An 18,347-nucleotide genomic window follows, 5' to 3' on the forward strand; every position below is an offset into this window, starting at 1 on the left:
TATATATATATATATATATATATATATATATAGACATAGACATATTTAGATATGTATATATGTATCTTTTTGTTAAAGCCCTTTGCAGCTTATTTTTTTTTCTAACACTGAGACCTCACATCTTTTAGCCTTTATAACGTATTTGTGCAATATATTTTATAAAATAATTTTTATTAGGCAGTGTTATTATGAGCGTAACTGTTAACCATTGCTCTGAGGTTGCGGTAATGATTCTAGCACGCATTCACATTTACTTTGAACTTGTAATATAAACATGCAAACACCCACGATAAACCCAATATTTGCAGTTAGCGCGCCACTAGTAATACTGGCCAGTGACATTTAAGGTATCATCCCTTAATAGAATTTCACTATATGTACAATCTGTTGTGAATACTGAACAAAAGTTACCATTTAGACAGTTTGCTATTTGTTTATCTCCTTCCACTACTCTATCATCATAAATTTTTAGTCTTACTATCCCACCCCTAGGTTTTCTCTTTTTACTAATATATCTAAAGGAGGTTTTGTATCCATTTTTTAATGATTGTACTAGTCTCTCTGCTGCATTAGCTGGCTCTTCGAATCCAACGATGCCTGTTGTACCTGTAATGTAAACTGTCACCCACCGGTTACGAGAGTTATGTGAAGAGGAGTGGCTTGTACATTGATTACTACTGGTGTGGCATGACTTGCCGTTATAACCTATCGCTATGTAGTAGACAGCCACACTCTTTGATTGACAACCCTCCGAAAACAGAGATGGGTGTTTGGGTGTAATGCCATATCCATCCTAGGCATAATCTGCTTGGAAAAACTTGATGTCCCTTGGCTTGTTATGATGGTAAGACAATGGGATTCCAGTAAGTGAAACTTTTATTGCATACATAAGAGTTGCAGGGTAACATACATTAAAAAGGATTACAAATCAATGTTTCACACCAAAAAATGTTACTTTTAACTATTATTCAATCTAGTGGCTTTGATAATTTATTTTAAAGCCATTAAACCTTTAAGTCCCTCACACGTAGTGAAGAACCTTCATATAGTTGCAAAATTAGTATCTTACATTATATTGAACATATGGTCAATTTCCATCAACTGAAAAATACTATGGTACCCAGAGATTACTCATATGGAAAGGCTAATGGAAATGTTAATACAGGGGAAAAGCTGAGGCACTAACAAGGAAGATGAATTTGGTGATTTGTTTGCCAAAAGAAAGAAATTGGAAGTTAAAGAACGAAAATTATGGTGGGATAAGAGATTCCATCAGTTGTATAAAAATGAATTGAAAATTCCAAGAGGGCTTAGAGTGAAGAAATATCCTGTATATGCATCACAGCGGCAGGATTTTATGGCAGAGTAGAAGAATACATTGAGTCAGTGTTTTCTAACTTTGTGACAACTGTTAAGAGATAAACAGAAAGATTATCAGTTACTATGTGGACAAATTAATTCTCTTAAGGAAAAGATGGGCAAATTTTATAAACATGATCAATTTGGATAATATCAAAAGCAGCTTGAGGCTACATTAAAGGGACAGTGCACAGCCCACACCAATTTTCATATAACTGCATGTAATAAACACTACTAGAAAGAATATGCACAGTTACGGATCTAAAAAAACAGTATAAACCCTTTTACTGGTTAGTTTCTGTTTAGCTTTTATATATTCTAAGGCTAAGATTCTCTCCCCATATATTATTGCTCATCTAGCGTTTGCTTCATTGAGAGATACATCACATGTAGTTGTTGTGGTCATTGATTGGTCCTATAGATACACACCCTCTAATTGTATACTTGTAGCTTCTTTGTAGCTTAGATACATAGTGGAATGACAATTGGCCACTCCTTGTCTGTGATGTTGTATATGATTTGATGATGGATCACATGCGTTAACTGACTATGCACAGAGGGGATTAAACAAGACACTTGACACTACATTGAAAGGCTTATAGCAGAGCGATGACACATCTATGCATCAAATCTAATACAATATTTTACACACCTCTAATTTAGTGAAAATAGGAGAAATGATTCATTATAAATATAGAGATTTCTCTTTTCTTTTCTCTTAAATGGGATATGAAGAGACTGACTAATTACTACATTATATTTATTTAATGTGATGTATATCTTGAAGGGTTGCCAGTTGGGAGATTATATCACAATGTTTAGGCTACTAGATATACTGATTAAGATTTTTTTTTATATACTGATTTTTATACCATCCTTTAATCACATATGCTTTGTTTGTTTGCACTGTATTCACAGCTCATAGTGTTATAGTGTGCGCCCCCTCTTATTGTAGTTATTATTTAGGTGCTAGTAACGCGGGAGGCAGCGGCTTAGGGGTTTATAACGTTATTTAAATGTTGGGGGGGTGGATTAGGGGTATTTAGACTAGGGTTTCATGTTAGGATGCTAGGGTTTTACATAACATTCTTTTCCCCATAGACATCAATGGGGATTGCATTACAGTGTTCACCATTCCGCAACTGAAGGTGTTAGTTTTTTTCTAACACTTTCTCTCCATGTCTATGCGGGAAAACGTGCATGAGCACGTCAAGTCACACCTTGCGTTTTGTGCGGTATGGAGATTAACGCACCATAACACACAGCACAAGAAGGTTTTTCAGTAACTTGTAATGGCAGCGCTATGGAGAGTGCAATACCGCTCATTTTTTTGCTTTAATTACACACCCGGTTTAGAGCATAATTTGTAATTTTGCCAATATTTATCTGATTATGAGAAAATTTGAGGATTTGAGAGTGACATGATCTGCAAAAATCTACTTTCTTTGCATACCTCCAGACACTGATTTGAGGCACTTGGTGACTTAGACAAAGTTATTAAACTATATGCCGAAGGGAAATACTCTATCTCTAACATTTGTAATGTCGCTGCCAACTTTCTAGGAAAGATGCATATTGATTTTGTATTAAATAAATGGAACAGAGATTTACCGATACTTACCAGTGAAAATATCTTACATAGCTTCACAATGGCAGAAAGGGTGGCAGTCTCTATAAACTGTAAAATCATGAATTCGGCCTATCTTACTTCATATAGAATGTCTTAATGGGTTGGGTCTAAAGGGAATATCCAAAGTGTAATCATGTAGCAGTCGACTATCTACATTGCTTTTGGCAATATCCTAAAATATTCCAGTTCTGGGCTAAAGTGAACTACTAGATCAATAAAGTTATGAGAACCTAAACAGATTTTTTTCCTGGCTACATATGCACCTGATGACCCGAATTATTGATTTGTAAATTTAACGATATTGGTGGGGTGAAATCTGATTCTACAAAAATTGAAGGGAAATACAGCGTCTAAATTCTCAGACTTTTAAAAAGTAGTGAATCAGCAAATGATAATTGAACAATTAATTTTAAAGATCTATACTGATAAGCATATACCACGATTTTTCTCAAAATGGAAGAGATGGATTTTATCTCTTTCTCCTGAAGTGCAATTGCAGCTGATTAAGAACTCAGACTGGGTTAAACAACAAATAGAGAATACAAAGTAATTTAGAGCTTAGAGTCTCTAATGGAAGTGCGCAAATGGAATAGCACACAGTAGTCCAGGAGCAGCGAGAAATACATCCAATCAGGCAGCACTCTTGATGGCGGGTACGTTGAGAGAAACCTGTAGATACAGAAAATAGAGGCGCCTCATAGAACAGTAACGTCTTGCACAGGAGAACGGACAAACAACACAGCCCACAGTGGGGGGTACTCACAAAGCAAGCGGCACAAACGTGTGCCTCCCAGCGCGGGACGGGACCTTACAAATAGAGAAAGGATTCTTCCCAGCATCTTGGTCCAATTCAGGATTGGTTAATAAGATCAGGAGACTAAAGGAGGAGGTGGGGGGGGGGGGGGCTAGGGTTTTCCTTTTTTTCCGCAGGACTTGTCTCTTTCTATTTCAATTGTGGAACTATAGAATATGTTCAGATAGCTAATTAGTTACCATTTTCTTTTTCTCTCTGCTATCTGAATATGCTATTATGTGCTTGTTTGAGTTTGCTGTAAGACTTTTTCTTCTTAGTGCAAAGAAGGAGCTGCGTCTCCGTATTCTATGTTATTACTTATTGTTTTTCATTTTATGTATCACTAAAGTTTAAAAAGAGAAGTGGAAAAAAAGAAAACCAACAAATGTAACATAATAAAAAGAAATCAGAGAACAAAAGAAAAGTTACCTTTTCTAGCTTTGAAATAAATACATCTGATAAAAACCCCAAGGGGCATATTTATCAAGCTCCTTACGGCGCTTGATACCCCGTGTTTCTAAAGACAAATAGGAATAGAATTGGGTTGATTAACACCCTGTGCTAGCGGCCGATTGGCCACAAATCTGCAGGGGGCGGCATTGCACCAGCAGTTCGCAAGAACTGCTGGTGCAATGATAAATGCTGAGAGTGTTTGCTGTCGGCATTTATCGATGTGCAGCAGACATGATCCGCAAAATCGGATCATGTCCGTTCGCACCATAATAAATAGGCCCCCAAATCTTCTATACCGATAGGGGATTCATCTGGTGATAGTTATAATGATGAGAGAGTGAAACTTAGAAACAGTGTACTATATGGGTCAATTTTAGAAAGATCATCAATTAAAAATATTAGTTCTGGTTCACCTGAAGTTACTGAAAATTTGCAGTCTCACGCTGTTAATGTCAAATCTCCAAAAAAATAGAACAGATTCCAAAAAAAAACACCAAAGCGCAAAAAGAAAGTTTAAATACTGCACAACTGTCATTAATTTGTCAACTGAAACATTGTCTGATCAAGAAAAAACGGTCTTCAATGGACACTTTTTATTACCCATCCCCAGTTTTGCATAACCAACACTGTTATATTATTACACTTTTTACTTCTGTGATTACCTTGAATCTAAGCCTCTGCAGATTGCCCTCTTAATTCAGTTCTTTTGAAAGACTTGCATTTTAACCAATCTGTCTTGACTCATAAATAACTCCACGGGAGTGAGCACAATGGTATCTATATGGCACACATGAACTAGTGCTGTCTATCTGTGGAAAACTATCAAAATGCACTGAGATTAAAAAGGTGGCCTGCAGGAGTTTAGAAATTAGCATGAGTCTACCTAGGTTAAGTTTTCAACAAAGAATACCAAGAGTACAAAGCATATTTGATAATAAAAGTAAATTGGAAAGTTGTTTAAAATTACATACTGAATCATGAAAGTTTTATTTTGATTAGACTGTCCCTTTAAGCAAAGTACTAGGTTTTGTCCCTGCAAATTGCTTTAATATTTTGAACACCATGATTGATATAAATAGGTGTAGGTAGTTTGCATTGAGAAGGCATTTTGGAACCAATGAATTAAATACAGTAAATCAAAATGATAGAGCCACCTATAATGAAGATTTATACTTCGATACCTTGAGTTTTGAGGAAAAATGTGATTCGACTGCACTACAGGGTTTAAATAGTGAAAACATACAGGGCTAGATTACAAGTGGAGCGTTATCATTAGCACAATGTGTGTAAACTGAAATCCATAATACAAGTGGAGCGCTGTTAAAATTACTTGCGGTTTACGTTCCCCATATTTTCTATGGGCAGCGCTGAGCGGTGATGTGTGCTCAAATTACAAGTTAAAAAGTAAATGCAATCGTTTGAACGCAATTACATTTACCGCTCAGATTTTGTCAAGAGGAAGCAGTTGCACTAAACTACACTATTAACCCCTAAACCACCATAACACCACATCGCAAACTACCCCTCTACACTATTAACTCCTAGATCCCACACACCCACATCGCAAACTACCCCTCTACATTATTAAACTTTAAACTGCCACACACCCATATCACAAAGTAACCTTCTACACTATTAACCCCTAAACTGCCACACATCCCACCGCAAAGTAATTACCGTGTCACTCGTATTCTAGCCCATAGTCGAAACTCATGAGTGAAACATGCATTCTACCAAATATGCAAGTTCTGATAAACATTTTTATCCCATACAAATGAGGGGTGATTTTGTGAATAACATTTTGAACAAACTTCAAAACAACAAAAACATAGCGATTCTAAATTCAGATAAATGAGGATCCATTGTTGGATAAATGAGGATCGTCTATTGAGGCTAGACAGATAGCTCATTGTGCAATGCACTGTTACAGATATCTGTTGCAACTCAAGGGTTGCAGGTTTGATCTCGGAAAGGTCCACTCAGCCTTTCATCCTTCTGAGGCCGATAAAATGAGTACCATTAAGTTGGATAATAATAATAATACCTGTTATCAGTGCCAAGAGTCAATTAAGTCCGAGGTTGTGCGCTATACAAATATCCAATTATTATTGTTATACAGCATAGACAACAATACACTTGGGAAACTTACAGACAATTAAATTATACACATATTTATACTAAACGTACATACAAACCTACCTTGGAAATTAAAGGGATATAAAACCCCAAATTTTTCTTTCATGATTCAGATAGAGAATGTGATTTTAAACAAATTTCCAATTTATTTTTATTATCAATTTTGCTTTATTCTCTATTGAACGAGCATCAATGCACTACTGGGAGCTAGCTGAGGACATCAGGTGAGCCAATAACAAGAGGCATATTTGTGCAGCAACCAATTAGCAGCTAATTTCCCAGCTCCTGAGCCTACATAGGTATGCGTTTCAACAAAGGATATCAAGAGTACCAAGCAAAATTTATAATATAAGTAAATTGGAAAGTTGTTTAAAATTCCATGGTGTCTCTAAATCATGAAAGACAAATTTTGGGTTTCATGTCTCTTTAAGATGGAGTTTCAGTGATTTTTGCAAATGACTTTAAGACAGGGACAGTTTTTTTTTTTAAGTGTGGAGTTTTCAAATGCAAGATGTGTGACTTTGTCAAAAAAGGGAATATGTTTCTAAAAATAACACTGCAGGCATATGAAATTCAACATCATCTTACTTGTAATTTGAAATTTGTAGTTTATCTAATTATAAGTGAATAGTGACAAGTGAAATACAAAGGTCATACCAGTAGGTATCTGACAGATCATATTAGAGGTCATTTGCTGACTATGTAAGACACCAGTAGCAAGACATTTTACTTCTCACAATCGCAATCGGCTAGATTATGAGTTTTGCTTTGCGGCTTTTAACACTGAAAAAATGGCAATTTCAGCGTAAAAGCAGGAACGCACTATTGGGAGTTGTGTCGGTATAGCTATACTGCAAGCATTTTAGCCTGTAGCGCAACGTCGATCCCTTACTCAAAAAAATTAAGTTTTTGTGTGGGATTTTCATAGCGCCGGTATTACAGGTTGTGCGGTGAGACTAAAATGCTTGCGTTACAGCCTATACCAACACCATCTATACCGCAATCTGAGAGCAGTAGTTATGGATTTTGTGTAACAAAAATGTTTCACAAAACCCATAACTAAAGTGTTACACAGTACACTAACACCCATAAACTACCTATTAACCCCTGAACCACCACCCTCCTGCATCGCAAACACTATTTAAAACGTATCAACCACTAATCTGCCGCCCACCCACATTGCGGCTATTAAATAAACTTATTAACCCCTAATCTGCTGCCCACCCACATCGCCAACACTATTTAAATATATTAACCCCTATTCCGACGCTCCCCGAGATTGCGCCACTAAATAAAGTTATTAACCCCTAAATCTCCGGCCTCCAACATCTCCGCCACTTAAAAAAAACTATTAACCCTTAAACCGCCGGCCCCCCACATCGCAAAACACTAAATTAAACGATTAACCCCTAAACCTAACACCCTCCTAACTTTAAATTAAAATTACAATATAGCTATCTTTAAATAAATAAAAACTTACCTGTGAAATGATAAAACCTAAGATTAAACTATCAATTAAACTAACATTACTATTCTAATAAAATAAAAAAAACTACCAATTTAAAAATCGAAATTACAAATTTAAAAAAAACCTAACACTACGAAAAAAATAAAAAATAATAATAAAAAAAAATCCTACGAAAAATTAAAAAAAATCTATTTACCAAAAATAATAAACACTAAAATCATGAAAAATAAAAAAACACTAAGATTACAAAAAATAAACAAAATTATCAAAAATAAACACAATTACACTTAATCTAATAACCCTATAAATATAAAAAAGCCCCCCAAAATAAAAACATTCCCTATCCTACAATAATTACCAATAGACCTTAAAAGGGCCTTTTGAAGGGTATTGACCTAAAGAAAACAGCTTTTACCTGTAAAAAAAATACAAAGTCCCCCCCAACAGTAAAACCCACCACCCAACCAACCCCCCAAAATAAAAAGCCTAACTCTAAAAAAACTAAACTACCCATTGCCCCTAAAGGGGCATTTGTATGGGCATTGCCCTTAAAAGGGCATTCAGCTCTTTTGCATTGCCTTAAAAGGGCATTTAGCTCTTTTTAAAAGCTCAAACCCTAATCTAAAAAAAAACACCCCAAAAAATTATTAAAAAACCTAACACTAACCCCAGAAGATCTACTCACTGTTTCTGAAGTCTGGACATCCAGGCGATGAGAACTTCATCCCTGTGGCGAGGTCTTCATCCAGGTGGCGAGGTCATCATCCATCCTGGGGGCGTCTTCTATCTTCATCCCTGTGGAGTGGAGCAGAGTCATCCTGGAAGCCGATCCCATCCTGCGCAGAACGTCCTCTTCCTACGGTCACCGCCGTACACTGAAGTTGAATGCAAGATAGCTGTTTCGAAATGGCGTCCCTTGCATTCCTATTGGCTGATTTGATTCTTCAAATTCAAATCAGCCAATAGGATGAGAGCTTCTGAAATCCCATTGGCTGTTCTAAACAGCCAATATGATGAGAGCTACTGAAATCTTATTGGCTGATTTGAACAACCAATAGGATTTCAGTAGCCCTCATCCTATTGGCTGTTTTGAACAGTCAATAAGAATTCAGAAGCTCTCATCCTATTGACTGATTTGAATTTGAAGAATCAAATCAGCAAATAGGAATGCAAGGGATGCCATTTTGAAACGGCTACCTTGCATTCAACTTCAGTGTACAGCGGCGACAATATGAAGAGAACGCTCCGTGCAGGATGGGATCCAGGATAGCTCCTCTCTGCGCCGCCGGGGTGAAGATAGAAGACGCCCTCGGAATGGATGAAGACCTTGCCGCCTGGATGAAGACTTCTCGCTGCCTGGATGTCCGGACTTCAGAAACCGTGAGTAGATCTTCTGATATTAGTGTTAGGTTTTTTTTTTTTTTTTTTTTTAGAATAGGGTTTGGGCTTTGCAAAAGAGCTAAATGCCCTTTTAAGGGCAATGCCCATACAAATGCCCCTTTAGGGGCAATGAGTAGCTTAGATTTTTTTTAGAGTTAGTTTTTTATTTTAGGGGGTTGGTTGGGTGGTGGGTTTTACTGTTGTGGGAACTTTGTATTTTTATACAGGTAAAAGAGATGATTTCTTTAGGGCAATGCCCTACAAAAGGACATTTTAAGGGCTATTGGTAGTTTATTGTAGGCTAGGGGATGTTTTTATTTTGGGGGGCTTTTTTTACTTTTATAGGGCTATTAGATTAGGTGTAATTATTTTTATTTTTGATAATTTCGTTGTTCTTTTTTGTAATTTTAGTGTTTTTTATTTTTCGTGATGTTAGTGTTTTTGTTTTTTAAATTTTTTTGTAGGATTTAGGGTTTTTTAGTTGTAATTTAGATTTTTTATTTTTTTTCGTAGTGTTAGGTTTTTTTAAATTTGTAATTTAGATATTTTAATAGGTAGTTTTTTTATTTTATTAGGTTAGTTATGTTAGGTTAATTGCTTTCTACATCCTGCCGCAACCATCTACGCAACATTTCCAAGATTCAACCTTTTCTGTGCGCTAACACCACAAAGCAAATAATCCACTCCCTTGTTATTTCCTGACTTGACTACTGCAATAACCTACTTACTGGCCTTCCTCTTTCCTGCCTCTCCCCTCTTCAATCCATCCTAAATGCCTCTGCTAGACTGATCCACCTTTCCCGTCGCTCTGTATCTGCTGCACCTCTCTGTGAGTCCCTTCATTGGCTCCCCTTACACAGCAGAATTAAATTCAAAATTCTCACCCTTACATACAAAGCACTCACCAACTCCGCTCCCTTCTACCTATCCTCTCTAATCAACAAATATACTCCAGCCCGCCTACTAAGATCCAACAATGACCTGCTCCTTGCTTCTGTGACTATCATCTCCTCTCATGCTAGACTGCAGGACTTCTGTCGTGCAGCACCTACCCTCTGGAACACTCTCCCTCGTGCTGTCAGACTTTGCCCTAATCTTTCTTCCTTTAAATGCTCTCTGAAGACTTTTCTGTTCAGAGAAGCCTACCACCCAACTCAATAATATTCCTTTTACCTAACAACATTTCCCTCCTCTAACTCTGCATTAACATCTTTCTCAATCTTGCAGTCCTCACCTCATGTTTCCCAACCTCCTACCCTTCTAGATTGTAAGTTCCCATGGGAATAGGGCCCTCGATTCCTCCTGTATGAGTTTGTAAATTCTGTCCTGTCTCTTAGTCTTAGAAGTTTTATATTATTGTTTTATTTAAATGATCTGTATCCATGGACAGCGCTGCGGAATATGATGGCGCTTCATAAATAAAGTATCATAATAATAATAATGTTAGGTTCATATTTATTTCACAGGTAACTTTTTATTTATTTAAATATAGTTATATTGTAATTTTAATTTAAAGTTAGGGGGGTGTTAGGTTTAGGGGTTAATAGTTTAATTTAGTGTCGGAGATGTGGGAGGCCGGAGGTTTAGGGGCGGCGATGTCAGGGAGTGGCGGAATAGGGGTTAATAGCTTTTATTAGTGGCGGCAATGTCGAGGGCGGCAGATTAAGGGTTAATAATTTGATTAGTCTTGGCGATGTTGGGAGTGGCGGAATAGGGGTTAATAACTTTTATTAGTGTTGGCGATGTAGGGGGCGGCAGAATAGGGGTTAATAACTTTATTATAGTGGCGATGATGTTGGGGGTGACGGATTAGGGGTGTTTAGACTTAGGGTTTATGTTAGGGTGTTAGATTTAAACGTAACTTTTTTCCCCATAGACATCAATGGGGTTGCGTTACCGCAGTCGCCATTCCGCACTTCAGGTGTTAGTTTTTTTTCTAACACTCTCTCCCCATTTATGTCTATGGGGGAAAGCATGCACGAGCACGTCAAAGCAGCCCTTGGCTTTTGTGCGGTATGGAGCTTAACACCACCATATCGAACGCTCAAAGGGGCCGAATTATCAGGCTCCGAATGGAGCTTGATGCCCTTGTTTCCGCACAAGCCTTCAGGCTCGCCGAAAACAGCAGTTATGAAGCAGCAAACTAAAACTAAAAATCCATGGATACAATTCATTTAAATAAAACAATAATATAAAACTTGTAAGAGACAGGACACATTTTACATACACATACAGGAGGAATAGAGGGCCCTATTCCTGTGGGAACGTACAATCTAGAATGATATAAAACATGTGACTGTTCTTCCAAAAATGACACAAAAACTCACTCCCCTTGATAATTATATAAATTAAAAATACCAGAAAGCATGACAAAATTCTCCTGCCATATTGGAGGACAAAACAATTCCACCATATATCTAGATATTTGGCTTTATGGAAAAAAATAACTGAAACAATCGATGATAATGATATATCCAAAAGATCAATAAAGTTAACAAACTTGACAAAAATCCATAGAAAGAGAGTTTTAGATAATCTTTTTAAAACATGCTCCAAGGTTTTTATGAAAGGAAAAGAGGAAACATTTGCCACTAGATATATTGAACCTAAAATACAATAAAGGTTCATTAACAACAAAGGTTATATCTTTATATAAAGAATGAAGGAAGATTACCAGTGTGTGCTGACCATGTTGTATAACAACATTACCATTGGAATGGATATTTCATTTGTCAAAATGTAAGATTCTTCCTAGATTTAGGCTAAATAAGAGCAATTTTCACTGTGCATAAAATTTTATGTTGATGTGGTACAATAGTACAATAGTAACTCAAACGTTTTCTAAACTTTGGGCAGGGTTAGTTATCTCACCAAAAGAATACGCTCATTGTGCTCATATTACAATTGTTGAGTTAAATGTTGCGCTCTTCCTTATTCAGTAGTAGTGACGTAGCGAGGGGTCCCACACGATCTCTACTTCTGTTCTTATGCTTGTGCACAAGATTAACATTGAAAATGTGCATGCGTATGTCCATCTGAATCGCGCATGCGCTAAATTTTGTATGCGTTTTGCGCGTCTCATGAACTAGCATGACCTCATATGATGCTGTTGAGGAAGTTGCGCATGCGCATCACTTAGTAGTAATGTGGCGAGAAAGGGGCTGAACGCCCCGGGGGGGGGGGGGGGAACGGACATTGGAGAATTAGATCTTCGATTGCTGTCAATCAAGGTAACTTAGATGGCGGGCAGACGAAAATAGTGTAAAGGAGGGTAAATAAATGTTAAAAAAAAGACAGTATGAGTGAAATGTATGCAAAATGATGAATGAACGTCAACATGATTTCTAATAAACAGCATGACAGTGTGAGCGAGTCACCCGGACTTGACCTTCACTTTAAGTTTCAGTAAAATGGTATAGCACCGAACCACTCAAAGAATTTTTTCCACGTCATCAGCTAAGCACTTGATTGATATCCAACATTTTACTGCATTCCCTATTATGTAAGGGATTTAGTGCACCCGCGCTATAAGATATGCAGATGTTAGCACGCATTAGACTATATCTGGAAAGATTAACTATAACTTTGGACAAAAATAGAAGCAGTATTGATTGCGCTCGAGCAATGCTAATGCACAATAGTGCCAATATTTTTGGGCTAGAGTTGTAATTAAGAACTGAATTGGCAGTTATTAAAATGACTACTCTTTTTATTACCTAGCTATCATATTGAAAAACATTTTAACTTAAAAAAAAATCCTTGCTAAAGAACTTTCCATGTAGCAAGTTCACACCTTACCTGGTCTTGTTTTCAGAAACCCTTTAATTTGCTGAAGGAGAACTCCTTGTATCTAAACTTAATTAGCTGACAATTATTACGGGAAATTTTTATCAGAAACAGTTACTTATACGCTGCATGAATTCTGTTTGAATGCATTTTCTATTATGACGTTGATTTTTCAAATGCTCATAAAAGTCAGGAATTCCATAAGTTTGTTGAAATATTGCATTTTTGCAGTGATTATGTATTTGAGGTATCACTTGGCTAAAGAAATTGTTATAAAATGTATCATGACGAAAGATTAGAGTGACCACATTTTTAAAGCATATATTTACAATTTTTGAGTCACCAGATCCTACTGAGCATGTGCAAGAATTCACAGACTATACATATATGCATTTGTGATTGGCTAATTGCTATCACATGGTACAAGGGGAGTGGAAATATACATAACTTTGAAATTTGTTATAAAAAAATCTACTACTCATTTGAAGTTCAGACTAAGTGCTATTGCATTGTCTTGTTATCTTGCATTTGTTGATTATGCAAATCTAATGTGTTGACTGGTCCTTTAATAAATGTAATATTTGAATTCGAATGCTACATTCGAATTCGAATGTCACATTCGAATTTGAAATAGTATTTCTAGTCTAATACTCGCCTAGATTACGAGTTTTGTTGGTAAAAACCTGCGGGGCTAACGCTCCTTTTCTTCTTACCGGTCCCTTTAAACAATGCTGGTATTACAAGTTTTCTGAATGGCTGCGTTAGCCTCAGAAAAGTGAACGTTGAGCAAAATTTAGCTCCACTTCTAACCTCAATACCAGCGTTGCTAGCGGTAAGCAGGAAAAACGTGCTCATGCACGATTTCCCCATAGGATCCTAACGCAGCCCCAGTTAATAACTATTTAATAGCTACCTAGTTAAAATAGAATGCGAGGTCAATAGAATGCAAGGTCAATTCTATTGGCTGATCCAATCAGCCAATCGAATTGAACTTCAATCCGATTGGCTGATTAAATCAGCCAATCAGATTTTTCCTACCTTAATTCTGATTGGCTGATAGAATCCTATCAGCCAATCAGAATTCAAGGGACGCCATCTTGGATGACGTCATTTAAAGGAACCTTCATTCGTCGTTAGTCGTCGGGAAGAAGAGGATGCTCCGCGTCGGATGTCTTTAAGATGGACCCGCTCCGTGCCGGATGGATGAAGATAGAAGATGCCGCTTGGATGAAGCCTTCTCCCGGTCCGGATGTCCTCTTCTGCCCCAATCGGATGAAGACTTCTGCCGGTCCAGATGTCATCTTCTGCCCCATCGGATGAAGACTTCTGGACGGATCGGATGACCAGTGGTGCCCGGCTGGGTGAACACGGCTCAAGGTAGGGTGATCTTCAATGGGTTGTGTTAGTTTTTTTTAAGGGGGGATCGGGTGGGTTTTAGAGTAGGGGTGTGTGGGTGGTGGGTTGTAATGTTGGGGGGGGGGGGTATTTTTTTTTTTTTGTATTTTTTTTACAGGTAAAAGAGCTGATTACTTTGGGGCAATGCCCCGCAAAAAGCCCTTTTAAGGGCTGGTAAAAGAGCTGATTACTTTTGTAATTTAGTATAGGGTAGGGAATTTTATTATTTTGGGGGGCTATTTTATTTTATTAGGGGGCTTAGATTAGATGTAATTAGATTAAAATTCTTGTAATATTTTTTATTTTTTGTAAGTTAGTGTTTGTTTTTTGTACTATAGTTTAGTTTATTTAATTGTATTTTAGTTTAGATAATTGTAGTTAATGTATTTAATTAATTTATTGATAGTGTAGTGTTGGGTTTATTTGTAAATTAGGATTAGGATTTATTTTTCAGGTAATTTTGTAATTATTTTAACTAGGTAGCTATTAAATAGTTATGAACTATTTAATAGCTATTGTACCTAGTTAAAATAAATACAAAGTTGCCTGTAAAATAAATATAAATCCTAAAATAGCTACAATGTAACTATTAGTTATATTGTAGCTATATTAGGGTTTATTTTAAATGTAAGTATTTAGTTTTAAATAGGATTAATTTATTTAATTATAGTAATTTTAGTTTGTTTTATTTAAATTATATTTAACTTAGGGGGTGTTAGGGTTAGGCTTAGGTTTAGGGGTTAATAACATTATTATAGTAGTGGCGACGTTTAGGGCGGGAGATTAGGGGTTAATAATTGTAGGTAGGTGGCAGCGACGTTGGGGGGGCAGATTAGGGGTTAATAAAATTTATTATAGTGTTTGCGAGGCAGTTGTGCGGCAGTTTAGGGGTTAATACATTTATTATAGTGGCAGCGATGTCCGGTCGGCAGATTAGGGGTTAATAAGTGTAGGTAGGTGGCGGCGACTTTGGTGGCGCAGATTAGGGGTTAATAAATATAATTTAGGTGTCGGCGATGTTAGGGGCAGCAGATTAGGGGTTCATAGCTATAATGTAGGTGGCGGTGGTGTCCGGTTGGCAGATTAGGGGTTAAATAATTTTATTATAGGGTTTGCGATGTCGGGGGGGCCCTCGGTTTAGGGGTTCATAGGTAGTTTATGGGTGTTAGTGTACTTTGTATCACTTTAGTTAAGAGCTTTATGTTCCGGCGTTAGCCCATAAAACTCTTAACTACTGACTTTTTTATGCGGTAGGAGTCTTGGAGGTAGAGGCTGTACCGCTCACATCTACCAAGACTCGTAATACCAGCGTTAGGCAAATCCCATTAAAAAGATAGGATACGCAATTGACGTAAGGGGATTTGCGGTAGCCAAAAGTCGCGGAAGAAAAGTGATCGGTGAGCCTCTACCTGCCATACTCGTAATACCAGCGGGCATTAAAAAGCAGCGTTAGGACCCCTTAACGCTGCTTGTTAAGGCTAACTCAGAACTCGTAATCTAGGCGACTGTGTTTTAAATGTGACATTCGATTCTAATGTGATATTCGATTTGAATGTGACATTCGAAATAGTGTTTCTAGTCTACAATTGTGTTTTAAAAATGTAATATTCGAATTTCAATATGATATTCGAATGTAACATTCGATATCGAATGTGACATTCGAAAACTGTAAATAACATTCGAAAATCAAATTTTTAAGAATATTCGTTCTTATCAACATTCTATTATGTAAATCGAATTTCTACAATAACATTCGGATATAAACACATTCGCCCATCCCTAAATAAGACTCTCTTTAAGTCCCTTAAAGGGACAGTCTACTTGAAAATTGCTATTGTTAAAAAGATAGATAATCAGTTTATTACCTGTCTCGATAGATAATCAGTTTATTACCTGTCTCCCACTGTTATATTAATGTACTTTTTACCTCTATTATTACCTGTATCTAAGCCTTTGCTTAAATGCACTGAGACTGCCCCTTATCTGAGTGCTTTTTACAAACCTGGGGCTCCATTACATATGAAGCACCACCGCCGTTTTTTACGTGCTTTTGGTATTACATATACAGCCCGCATATAAATGCGGCATGTATATTTCAGCCGTCGGCCGCTATTTCTACTCCCATAAGCGTTGCAAATCGGTATCACAAATTCAGCGCAAGGACTTGAGCAGCGAAAATGGAGAAATTTAAGTCAAAATGTATTAAGGGATTTAGGATAGTCAACCCCCTTTAACAGTACAACAAATAATGCCAAATGTGTTACTCATATACCAGTAAATAAACAACTCAATCCCTCAAATAATGTTTGTGTATTGGTGCCATATTGGCATTGCAGATGGATCACAATAATGTGTTCCATTACTGTGTGTGTCAATGCTAAACTAGAATTTGAAAATTTTCTGTGACTGAATGTGTAACTCGGTGCTTCAGTATAGTATATTAAATAAAAGATGAGGCAATACTAATGGGGAATACAAATGTAGTCCTCTCAGAAGACCTGGAAACAATGCTTTGTGTTGGGTCTTTCCCTGAGGTGTGATGTTGCAAATAAATACCTCAGTAGTAACTGATCCCAAAAGTAATGGAATCCAGAACAAAAACTGTGTGGATAAAATAAATAACTATAATAACTAAAACGTAACCTTAATTCTTACATGATTAAAAGGACAGCAAATAGGAAAACCGTCTTCCCTGATACTGGTCAAAAACATCACTAAGTGGGTCGAGGTAAGTGTAATATAATATTAAAGGGCCACTTAAAGAGACATTGAACCCAAATTATTTATTTTTCGTGATTCAGATAGAGCATGCAATTTTCTAATTTACTCCTATTATTAATGTTTTTTCATTCTCTTGGTATCTTTATTTGAAAAAGAAGGCATCTAAGCTTTTTTCTTGGTTCAGTACTCTGGACAGCACTTTTTTATTGGTAGATGAATTTATCCACCAATCAGCAAGAACAACCCAGGTTGTTCACCAAAAATGGGCCAGGATCTAAACTTACATTTGATAATAGAAGTAGGATTAGAAAGTTGCTTAAAATGTTGTGCTCTATCTGAATCACAAAAGAAAAAATTTGGGTTCAGTGTCCCAAAGTCAAAATCAAAGTTTCATGATTCAGATAAAGCATGCAATTAAAAATACACCTCTAATATCTAAATGTGCACATTATTTTTACATGCACACTTTCTGAGGCTCCAGCACTTTCTGAGAATGTGTCAAAATGTATACTATATACGTAAATGTATTGTGTGATTGGATGATGGCTGTCACATAATACAGGGAAATGGAAATTAGGATTCTACTGCTCAATTCAAATTCAAAGTAAGTTCTAAAGCATTGCATTTTTTTTGTGTATTTGTCAATTATTAAATTATACTGTATTAGTGTCCTTTTTATTAAAGGAATAGTCTAGTCAAAATTAAACTTTCATGATAGAGCCTGCAGTTTTAAGCAACTTTCTAATTTACTCCTATTATCAAAATGAAGCCACCAATCAGCAAGTGCTACTCAGGTGTTGAACCAAAAATGGGATGGCTCCAAAGCTTAAATTCAAATAAAGATATCAAGAGAACGAAGAAAAATTGATAGTAGGAGTAAATTAGAAAGTAGACTTTCCTTTTAAAGGTACATGAAAACCCAAATTTATCTTTTATGATTCAGATAGAACACACAGTTTTAAAGGAACATGAAACCCAATTGTTTTATTTTATGGTTTGGATAGAGAATATAGTCTTAAAAAACTCTCCAATTTACTTCTGTTATCCAATTTGATTCTTTCTTTTGGTACCCTTTGTTAAAGAAACAGCAATGCAATGCACTCTGGACAGCACTTTTTTATTGGTGGATGAATTTATCCACCAATCAGCAAGGACAACAACAACAGGTTGTTCACCAAAAATGGGTCGGCATCTAAACTTACATTCTTGCATTTAAAATAAAGATA

This window comes from Bombina bombina, chromosome 2 (genome assembly GCF_027579735.1).
Source record: "Bombina bombina isolate aBomBom1 chromosome 2, aBomBom1.pri, whole genome shotgun sequence".
Lineage (NCBI taxonomy): Eukaryota > Metazoa > Chordata > Amphibia > Anura > Bombinatoridae > Bombina > Bombina bombina.